General features: G+C 36.5%; 1 pseudogene; it reads right to left on the bottom strand.

Annotated features, from left to right (window-relative positions):
* Positions 1 to 9,006: 9,006 nt before the first annotated feature.
* Positions 9,007 to 10,321, bottom strand: LOC112650371 (probable E3 ubiquitin-protein ligase TRIML2; annotated as a pseudogene).
* Between the last annotated feature and the right edge of the window lie 1,114 nt (positions 10,322 to 11,435).

The following is an 11,435-nucleotide window of genomic DNA, read 5'->3' as shown; positions in this document are numbered from 1 at the left end:
ATCTTTCACAGTGATTTCCGTAGTCACTCGTTGGTAATCTGCATATGATTCAGAGTAAGGAATGAGCATGAGGACTGCATGTTTGGAGGGTTTCATAGGCTGGTTTTAGGAATGACACCTATCATTTACCCTGAGAGTGAGCTGGATTTCTGTCAAATCACCATAACTGATCACAAGAGCCTGGGACAGATGGGCTAGTGGTATGCTCAGAAAGAAGGGAAAACCAGTCTTGAAGAAGCACAATTACTAAAGCAAATGTTATTGATTAGTCTTATAAATCCTGTGAAAAAGCAAAATGAGAATATCTCTGAAGTTGAAACTTTGTATTGGATGGTAGGAAAAAGTTCTCTAGATGATTACTGTAGTATTCAGGGGGAAAAAAAGAAAGTCCTTTCTTGCAGATTATACAAGCAAAAGCACAAATGTCTATTATGTCTTTTATGAAAATCTAACATGACCACTTGCCTGATTACTCAGAAATACCATGTGCTATTTATCATTATATACGAAAAATAGAAAGCCTGTGCAAATGATGATTTGCAGCTTCAAAGGGGGCACAGAGAAAGGGAAGCCTAAAACCATTAGGCTCCCAAGATCATAATTACAGACTTGATTTTTGAGCAGGGAATTTCCCAGACTTGAATTTTAAAAAAAAAAAAATCTGAGTGTAAAAGAAACTGAATAAGAAAGGAAAAAAATTATCACTCATTCATTTTATTTTATCTCAAATATTCTTTCATAGAATTAAGTCTTAAACATTATTAAAGTATATAAAATGTTCTATTAAACTTGACTACTTTATGTATCTTTATATATCTATAGGGTATGACTGTTTTAAATGAGAAATTGCATTTTTAAATCCTGACAGAAGGGTTGTAAACTATTTCTACTAGTTCCTTCTTCCCTTTCTGTTTAGGGACCAATTATTTCTAAAAAGGTAGCTGAACACTTGCAGTAGATGCTGTTTAGTTAAACTTGGTGCTGGGAGACTATATCAGTCAGGGTCCTATGAAAAACAGATGGCGTGTACAAAAGGAAAATAGAGAATTTAATGAAGGTACCATTTACTAAAGGGTATGTAGGACTAAGAAAGCCAAGAAGGGACTAGCAAAGACTAGGAGGGGAAAGGAGACAGGGGTTTTCGTGACCTCCTCAGAGCTATTATAAGCCTATCTTCTACATTATAAAAATCGGGCACAAATCCCTCACTCTCTCTAGACTCTCCCACACTGGTTTCCTGCCAGGAAAGGCTTTCATTGGCCAAACAAACTAAAAGGAAGACTGGTAGCCTGACGAAATCCACAGAATTCAGCCTCTTGGACTGGTGGAGAATTGTGAAAAATATACCTCCTAAAAGGACAAACAGGATATTTACAACATTCGCAAGAATGTTTCTGAGAGATATATTAATAGTACATATAATAAAGCAAGTGCATTTATGTATTCCTGAAATCTATATTTGTTTAACGAGAAGTGTGTGAATATTAGTTTTCTTCAAGGACAAATTTCAAAATTTCAAAGAGAAAAGGTTGAATCTGTAAAAGATCTCCTTATCAAAAATAATTAAGGTTTTTGAAGTGTGTTTTTTGAGCCATTGCCTGACCAAGATGAAATAGAGCAGCATAGGAGATGCCAAAACTAACAGCCAAGGGCCCTGATGAAACATGAGTCTGTATTCCATGTTCACTGAGAAAAAGAGAGGAGTTAAAATGAGATGAAGAGATAGGATGTCTAAGTTTTGCAGTATTGACAGAATAATGGTGAAGGTACCCAGATAGATGATCAGAGTCCAGAATTCCAGCCCCACAGCATTGTCACTTGAGGCTTAATTGGCATCAGTATGGCTGAGAATGGCCATAACTCAGGATTATATACACCCATAGGTCCAAAGGGGAAAATTGGTGATGGATCAAGCAAAGAAGATAAGAAGGGATCTTGGCAGGCAGGCAGGCAGGGCTCAGAGGAACTTGGCAATAGGTAAGGATGAAGGAGTCTTATGAAATTGTTGATTGACCATTAGAGAGGTCCATTGCTGTAGCTTGATTAATATCATGCAGATGGTTGATGGATGAATAGAAATTCAATTCCAGGTCTTTTTGTCTCAAATAAAAATTCTTTCTGTTGTAACATATGGCCTACAGCAAAGAAGAAATAATTATATCATCAATTAAAATCTTTCTTTACCAAGTCTGGAAGTTTTCCTAGCAACAGAATCTCTTTCAGCCAAAGCAACAATAGAATTGTAATGCACAGTTGTAAAGCTAACAAATAGCTATAGTGGATCCCAGCATATCTTGATCCACTATGAAAAGTTAAACACTGGGATAGACTTATGGTTTTAAGATGTCTATCTCAGATTAAATTTGCAAGCCAGATATTTTTATATTTTAAAGGAACAATTTTAATTTTCTACATGCTACAGAATTGTTTTATTACCACATCTGTGACTATTTTTTTTTCCTAATGAGTGACAAGATAAACTGAATTTCCTGATTGTTAGCTGAACTAGTGTGGTAATCATTTCATAATATATGCAAATCAAACCATCATGCTCTACTTCTTAAACTTATGGAGTGATGTATGTCAATTTTTTTTTCAATAAAACTGGAAAAATTGGCATGAAAATACAAACTTCAGCTGATCCAATTTAACACCTCTTGGTGTTGCTATTTCTTTCCATGAAATAACTCTTCTACTCAACAAAAATAAATTAATTAGCTAATTAATTACTGAGCCTACTCCTCAAGATATTTTTATATCATTGGGGAGTTTTATCAGATCCATTGATTTTTACTATTATATTGGGATAGAAAAAAGGATTTAAATTTCAAAACGAAACACTTTGGTTAAAATCTTAGCTCTGTTGTAGAGTTAAATGATATTCTATAATTTGCAATTTATTTGAGCCTTAGTTTCTTCTTCTGAAAAATTGGGATATTGATATCTATTTCCCTTGGTTATTTCCTAGTCAGTCCATAAAGTCTATGAAAGTGTTTTGAGATACATGGGATTTATAGGAAGGCAAATTTCTTTTTAATAAATGTGTCATTTGCCACCTATGCCTCAAAGAACATAATAACATTCAGGCCCCTTTTCTGGATACTGTATATCTCACTGCTTTGTCATATAGGTATGATGGTGTCACTAGAAAACTTGAATGCTTTGATAAACTTTATTAATATAATTTATCTAAATTGAAGACTATTGCCTCATGCATACCTGGAGACTCCTTTCACCTTTTTCCTTTCCTTAACATACGAGGTAATAAATAATTGACCACAGAAGATATGCCAGAAGATAACAGATCCCAGGATGATGCTTCCTTACCCCCGATGATCACTATCAGAGGGATGCCATTAAACAACTTTAGAGAGTCCGATCTTTTCTCTCCAAACATTTTTCTACAGTATGCATGTTTTCCTTGTCATTCAGTTCACCTGTGTACTCTCATGTTGTTTCTTTCAACATTGTGTACTAAAAATAGTACAAAAATAATAAAACCTAAACATTTATAATACATCTAATATCCAATAATTCTTACCTTGTGCCGCTACTTGTGAGTTGGTGCTTATTCTCTCAACAGTGTTGGACCAGTGTATCAGAGTCTCTAGTAATTTTCACCCTCTGCTATGGCCACACCTACCACTTCGAAATTGAAGCATGTTATGTAGTCAAGCCTATTAGTTAAGTAAACATGATACTTACGTGTCTTGTTCAAGTGATTTTAGCTTTACTAAGTTAGGAAAAAGCCTCTTCCCTTGTCTTGATTAAGTTATAACCATATCAGAGTGTATTTATTATATAATTGTAACATTTTCCATTCCTCCTATAAAGGTGTTTTTCTTTTTTTCAATGAAAAATATATTGAGTTCAAAGTATGAACACAAAAAGCAATGATTCATTGCTTTTTTGTATTGCTCACATATATCCTTTTATGATGGGTATTCTGATGTTTTGCTTTTTTCCTTAAAAACAAATCTAGTCTTCATCAAAAATCCAAATCAAGTCAGTGGAATATGCAATGTACATTTAGACATTTTTTATAGCAATGGGACTTATTTCCCTAAAAAATTGGATAAAATCATATCTTTTATTTTTAGAAAAATTAAGCACCTTATAATTATAGAATCTGCATTTAATCATTTTGGGGGAAGCTTTATCAATCCCATATCCCGGCAGTTATATTTATTTATTTATTTATTTTATCCATGAAAAAATTGTAGCCTAAGGACTCGTTGTAGATCAAACATTAAGTCAAGAGAAATGCCACAACTAAAGTTGTGTCTACCAGTTCTCATCCAATTTTTGTTTTCCAATTCCCCACCCTAATTCAGAGCTATGTGACATTCTATGTGAATATATAATGATGATCGCAGTGATAAAATCACTGTTTATATCCAGCAGAACCCCGAATATCAGTAGAATCCCTTGGTGTAGGAACTGTATGTATAATTGTAGTAAGTGGGTAGGCTCTGGAGCCAGACTGTATAATTCAAATTTCAGTTGTGCCTTCAGGAGCTATAAGGCTCAAATTAGTTCCTCCTCCTTTCTGTGACTTAATTTCCTAAAATTTAAAATGAAATAACGATAGTATTGATTCAAGAGGGCTTTTTGAAAATTAGTTAATGCAAGTCCCTGTCAAATAATAATAGAAAGTCTTCTACTTAAATAAGGGCAAATAAGAAGCTGCTATTATTATTGCCAACATATTTCATACACAGCCACAATATTTAAGCTTTAGTTGACTGTTCTGAATATAAAATAAAATGTAACATAGGTTTTGGCTCTCAAAATTTCCTGTAAGACAAAAAATTAAGTTGCATAATTTAAATCTGAAGGAAAAATAATCTTAGCTACATTGCATAAATTAACTGACAATATGTTAAGAGTTGATCCTCGAACTGATACACAATTTTTTACTGATCATCATTTCTCTTTTCTGCTTTTATCACCCTTGTCGAAACCTGCAAATAAAAGTATGTTTACTGCTGTGTAAAAGATTTAATTGAAAGAAAGTTTGAGTGTTAGAAGACAATTAGAAAACATAACTTTAAGTAGCTTTCCAACTTAAAAAACATGAAAATCACATGAAATTGCACCTTCTGAAAATGTTGTCCAACAGGCAATCTTGCCTTCTTTAAAGATACATGAAATACATTTCCAAGGAAATACATTTGTTTTTACTGCTAGAATGTTGAGTTTATGAGTCAAATGGAGTCACTCAGTAAAACTAAATAGCAGCATAATGATGATTACAAACAGCATTATGTCTGTGTACTTCTGTTTTGCTGTAGCTCAAGGCCTTTCACTGATTGTCTTTCCAGTCTCCTTAACATGTCTGAAACATAGAAGCAGAGGGACCCAAACATCATAGTTTGCATGTGGAAAAAAATCACTGACATAAAGAGATGATTAAATTATTTTAAGCTTCTCTTCAGTGCCAAAGCTCAAACAAAAGCCTGACTTTCTGAATCTCCATTTTATTTGCTACCTTAAACATCCAGAAAATTCTCTTCCTTTCTAGCTATTTCTGAAGTTCAGCATTGTTGGAGGGGAGGCTAGGATGCATTACACAGCATAGTGGTGTCATGTTTGATCATATTCACATCTATTATCCTTTAAAACCACCCTCGAGCAAAGCTAAGGTACTGTTCATTTCTTCAGAGGACAAAGAGCATCAAGCACATTTTCCCAAAATGGCTTACACTGAATGATTCATCACATTAAATAGTTTCATGAAGTATGTTCGTTTTATTTTAAATTCCCTGTAGCCTATAAAAAAAAAAGGAATTCTGTTCATGGAGGGTCACACAGAGCATTTTACAGTTGAAAAATAACTTTTTAGACTTCCTTTTCCAACTCTCTGATTTTATAGATGAGGATCAGCTAGGTGATATTACTTGCGCAAGGTCACAACTTGGGTATTTTCTTTCCAGGGCACTTTCAATCAAACAGAGCACTGTAGCTGGGGTTTTCCAAACCTTTTCAGGAAGTGAAGATAAGTGTGCTTCTCTATACAACTAACATTCTTTGTCCTTTTTTTCTCATTTTTTGGCTTGTTGCTCTCATCTTTTTTAGTAGTCTTTAGGGCCAATCAAGTGATAACATAGAATACATGTGGAAGGTCAACAAAGAACTTGAAATTCCTTAAAACCACTTTTTGGTCACTTCTATCCTGGGCTTCTATCTGATCTTCCTCCTGCAGGTCTCTGGGAGAACACTTACTTATCTCTTAGGTTTTTAAAACTTTAAAACTGTTTTAATTCTGTAAATAAAGTGTTATTAAATATAAGATTTTACCAATTTTTGATATATTTACTACCAAAAACTCTCAAGTTAAAAATTAACAGTATCTCATCCCTAAATGATGTTAAAACACGAAATATTTCGGAAATTGAAGTAGCAAGGGTTACTTAGGGCCATGAAAATGTTACCTACGAACCTAGAGAAATTAAAGTAGGAAAAGCAAATAAATTAAAGTAGGAAAAGCACTACCTTTAGCATAATTTCCATTTTTGTTTCATTATTATAAGATTTTTGTGCACTCCCCCTTTTAAGAACATTTAATCAGAGGGCTGCTAGACATTCTGTGGTATAAGTGGATTATATTTTCCTCCTAAAACTGAGGGGGCTTTGTTTATGTTGTTTGTTTTGTATTTTAAGTTGGATAATGATACCTCTTTAGCTCTGCTGAATTTATATTCTGGTCAGAAGCCATGAAATTGTAAATATAAAGCACATGTCGCTTTTTTTTTTTTTTTTTTTTTTGAGAAAGAGAGAGAGAGAGAGAGAACAAGGGGCTAGGGGTATAGTGAGGATGAGGAGCAGAAGGAGAGGAAGAGAAAGAATCTTAATCAAGCTCCAAACCCAGGCACGGAGCCTGACATGGGGCTCAATCTCATGATCCTAAGATAATGACCTGAACTAAAATCAAGAAGATGCTTAAACAATTGAGCCACTCAGGTGCCCCACATGTCACATTTTTGGATACAGAACTTATTTATATATTTAGTGTCAGGAGAGCCAATCCCTTATCCTAATGATGAATATGAATTGCATTATCTGTATTTTTCCATGAATTCTTTAATAAAATAGTTTCTAAGCTTTCAGAGCTGACCTTGAATTTACTGTTATCCCAGTGCTATCCAAAGACTGCTGGCTTCTCTTCATTAGCTAACAAATGTATCGTGATGTTATTAAGAAAGAATTTCTGCTTCAGATGATAGTGCTTATTATCCACCATGGCCTCCACCTCCTGATTTGATTTCTATACTATGTAGCTTATTTCTGATATATCATATGTGTCCTAGAAAAGTTATTCTACTCTCTATATCCTCCAGTCAGCAAGTATAACCTTTAGTGTACAAATAATCCTGGTAATTATGCCCTTGTACTTCTGTGTCTGACTTCAGAATGAACCCCATGAATGGGTTTTACATCAAGATTTAATGGTATTTAAATCAAGATAAGCCTCAGAGTTTACAGATTTGACTCACACTTCAAAAGCAAAAAACAAAACAAAAACAAAAAAATCCAAAAACAAACAAAAAATGGAAAGAGAAAGAAAACAATCTTGTTGTGTTTCTATATTTACATTGGGTTCATAATAGATGTAGAATACTTCTAGTGTTTTCCAATTTAGTTGATATAAAAAAGTTGGCTAAGTGTAGCTTGTTCACAAATCTACCAAAAAAATCTGCCATAATCTATATATCCAATTTATCAGTGTCTTTTTCAGTGTTTCTGATTTTCATTGCAGTCTGATATATTTCTTTTTTTTAAAAGCAATAATAATAAATAAAATTTTATTTCTTATAGTCAATAAACTCATTAGCTCATGTTCCAAAGGTACTTAATTAAATATCAGGATATTACATCAAATTAATAGTCTAAAATAGATTATAATTATTACTGGATTACTAGGACTTATTAAGATTTTAGAATGTTACTCTAGAATTTAAAATTATTTGGAAACCAGGATGTTACTCTAAACAATTGTGGAGGGTGTGAGTAGTTAAATAGTAATTTTGTTGATGTCCTTTGGAAGCCAGAAATAGATTTTCCTTATTCTCTGCCTTATACAATTGTTTTTCGCTTATGAAATATCCCAAATTCATGTGGAAATATCACATTTTGCCAGCCCAACATCTATTATTCCTTGTATAATAGACACATTGGTTTAAGTAAGAAATACACATATTGATTCTTTCCTTAGCAAAAGGAGGGGCATATGACTTGAACCTGGCCTCAGAGTACTTAAGACTTAATGTCTTTCTCTAGTATCTAGAGAAAGTATCTATCTTCTTTTGAGGCTGCTTGTGTTAGGTTGGATTCCCACAGCAGCAGACTCGTGGGCAAGGATTTGAGGGAAAGTAATTTATTTGAGAAGTGATCCAAAGAAGCACTGCTATGGGAAGAGCAGAGAAGGACAAGAAATCAGTTGAGAGTATGCTAATGAGATTACTGTTTTGGGAAACTGGAGTTCAGTCTCATGGGGATTTCTGGATGATAGTGTGGAATATACCTCAAAGCTGAGGGCTGCTCCAGTAGACATTAAATCCTTCACTCTTCCAGCTTCCTCTGTTTCAACAGCCACAGAAAGCTTCTAGGCAAGAGATTGTGATGTGTGAGATAGGAAACCACTGGCATGTGTGGGACCATGAGGACTGAGGGAATGCAGGCAGGACACCAAGTGCATCTACAACTATGCTAGATTGGAAGGAAGAGACTCTTGGACTGCTGGTGACTATGTGGATCTCTGTGAGTGGTGAACCTGCCTAAGCTTAAAGCCAATGCTGAGAAAAGCAGAGCCAAAGAAAGGGAGAGAAGAAGATATGAAACAAAACAAAACAAAACACAACTCTATTCAGGTCCTCTGCCCACTTTTTATTTTTATTTTTTATTTATTTATTTTTTCAAGTCTTAGAAACTTGTATTGGATTACTTTATATAGATTCTTTTACAAAGTCAAGCTCTTCACTTCCTGGCTCCTAGTGGTCTTAGATTTCATGCCGAGGAAGACCGTGGGCTAACAGTAACATCACAAGATGCAACATGAGGAGAGCAAATGCTGAGTGAGTCAGAATTTGTGCCTCCAGTTGGGACACAAAGAGAAAATATGGGTCTGACAGCTCCCCAGAAGGTAACAGAAGAGAAATTATAAATGAGGGATCCATCTGTCACATCATAGAAGGATAACTGCCCATACTTGCAGTCTAGGAAGACTCCAACTTTGTGCATCTGCTCTCCTCTCAAAGAGACCTTTTTCAGAGGGGGAAAGACCCAGAATGTATAATCAGTTCCCATCATTGAAACTATGAGTAAGACTATCTCTGGCAGCGGTGGGTAGGTCATTGTATCCGCTGCCATAGTCTTCAGATATCCCCAACTGCCACTTGGTTGCCTCTTCCACATCCACCTCCCAGTAGTGTCTCCCTGAAGTGAAGCTCTCCACACCCAACACGGTGGCCCCGAAGACAATCCTCCCCAGGCCATCAGGCACGTTCTGCTGGACGTTTCTGAGACGTATACTTCTCAGATCCCCAGATAAGACCAGACAGGGATGAGCTGTTTTAGGATCCAAAGTGACAGCTCTGTGGAGAACCTGGAGCATTCCACTCATTCCTGTCAGTTGGCATAAATTCAGGTCTGTGATTCGAGCAGGCTCCAGACACTGGAGCAGTAGTGACTCGCTCCTGGAGCAACGCTGGGGTGTATTCCCCACACTTCTTCTCTAGCTCTGCAGTGATCCTTTGGAGGCTGCAGATCTGTTCAGAAAGCCTGACTTCACTCTCCTTCAGTTTATTCATGTTCTCTTTCCCCAAATCATTCAGTCTCCGTAGCATTTCCTGGGACTTCGCCTTCAGCTCAGTGGCAAACTCCATCAGCTGATTCTGACTGTCCTCCCTCCTGCTGGGGCTGAATCCGCACCCTTGCCAGCTCTGGACCTTCATCTCCTCTTCAACCATCAACTGGAACCTTATTCAGACTCAATATTCAGACTCATTCATCTCTTTAAAATCCTGCTCTTCTCCCCCCCAATCATCGCCATTCTTTCTTGCTCGTCAGCCAATAGGCGTTTCGCTACTTCAAGTTTCTCCTTCAATGTGTTCAATATCCCCTGGAATAATTTCCTGTAATGGTCAGCAGCCTCCTGTACTCCGTACACCATGTGATTCTCGTGCTCCTCGGAGCAGAAGCCCTGGGCGCAGAGCAGGATTTGGTCATCATCACAGAACAGAAGCAGTGGTTCCCGGTGCTCCTCACAGTGGGCATCTTCTGGGATTTTCTGCTCCCCTTGGGAGCTGAGCCTTTGGGACATCCCTGCAGGCATTCCTGCTGTGAACACCCACCTGCACTCTGAACCAAAATGAGAGACGCTGATTTGGGGGCAGTCACACCGGCCAACCTCACTGTGCGACCACAGCAGCCAAGCATCAGAGCAGGTCTGCGCTTTCAGGGCTCCCCCCACCAGCAGGTCCTCCACCCCCACGTGCTTTTTTTGTAATCTTGATTATTTCCCTTCAGGAAAAAAGCCAGAATAGTGGTGACTCAAGGGCTTTCATCTGTTCAGATGCTCTCTGATCCTCTCCTCTCACCATCAGGTAGGAAATCTGTGAAGTTTCAAATTCTATCCCCATAATAAATCTAGGATAGCAGTTAGGAAACTTCAGTGAGCATTAGAATCATTTGGTTTTATTCTCTGCCCATTCTTTAATCAGAAGTTTTGTTGATGTTGAGTTGTATGAATTACATTGTGAGAAGAGCATATCATACAATAAATTTGTTGCATCACTATGTTGTACACCTGAAAATAATGTAACACTATGTGTCAACTATTCTCAAATTTAAAAAAATATATGAAAAAGATTTAGAGAGAAAATGAAGTTGAAAATTGTTGTGGGTTCTATTTTTCCAAAGAAGACCTACAGATGGTCAACAGACACATGAAAAGATGCTCGACATCACTCATCATCAGGGAAACACAAATCAAAACCACAATGAGATATAACTTTACACCTGTCAGAATGGCTGAAATCAACAGCCCAAGAAGCAGCAAGTGTTAGCAAGGATGTAGGGAGAGGGGAACCCTCCTGCGCAGCTGGAAGGATTGTACACTGGTACAGCCACTCTGGAAAACAGTATGGATTTTCCTCAAAAAGTTAAAAATAGAACTACCCTGTGATCCAGCAATTGCCCTAAGTATTTACCCGAAGAATACAAAAAACTACTAATTCAAAAAGATACATGCCCCTCAAGGTTTATAGCAGCGTTATCTACAATAATCAAATTATGGAAACAGCCCAATGTATATTTTTATTTTATGAATCTTATTTCTCTTGCTAGTTTTTAATTCTATGAATATGTTCAACATTTGCCACTTTATTTGCTGCTTTGGTGAGTGAGGGTCCAAGGGATACTCTGGTAGGCCATCT

The sequence above is a fragment of the Canis lupus genome, chromosome 11 (assembly GCF_003254725.2).
Source record: "Canis lupus dingo isolate Sandy chromosome 11, ASM325472v2, whole genome shotgun sequence".
In the NCBI taxonomy this organism is placed as follows: Eukaryota; Metazoa; Chordata; class Mammalia; order Carnivora; family Canidae; genus Canis; species Canis lupus.
The sequence above is the reverse complement of the archived record's forward strand: the minus strand, read 5'-3'. Positions and strand labels throughout refer to the sequence as shown.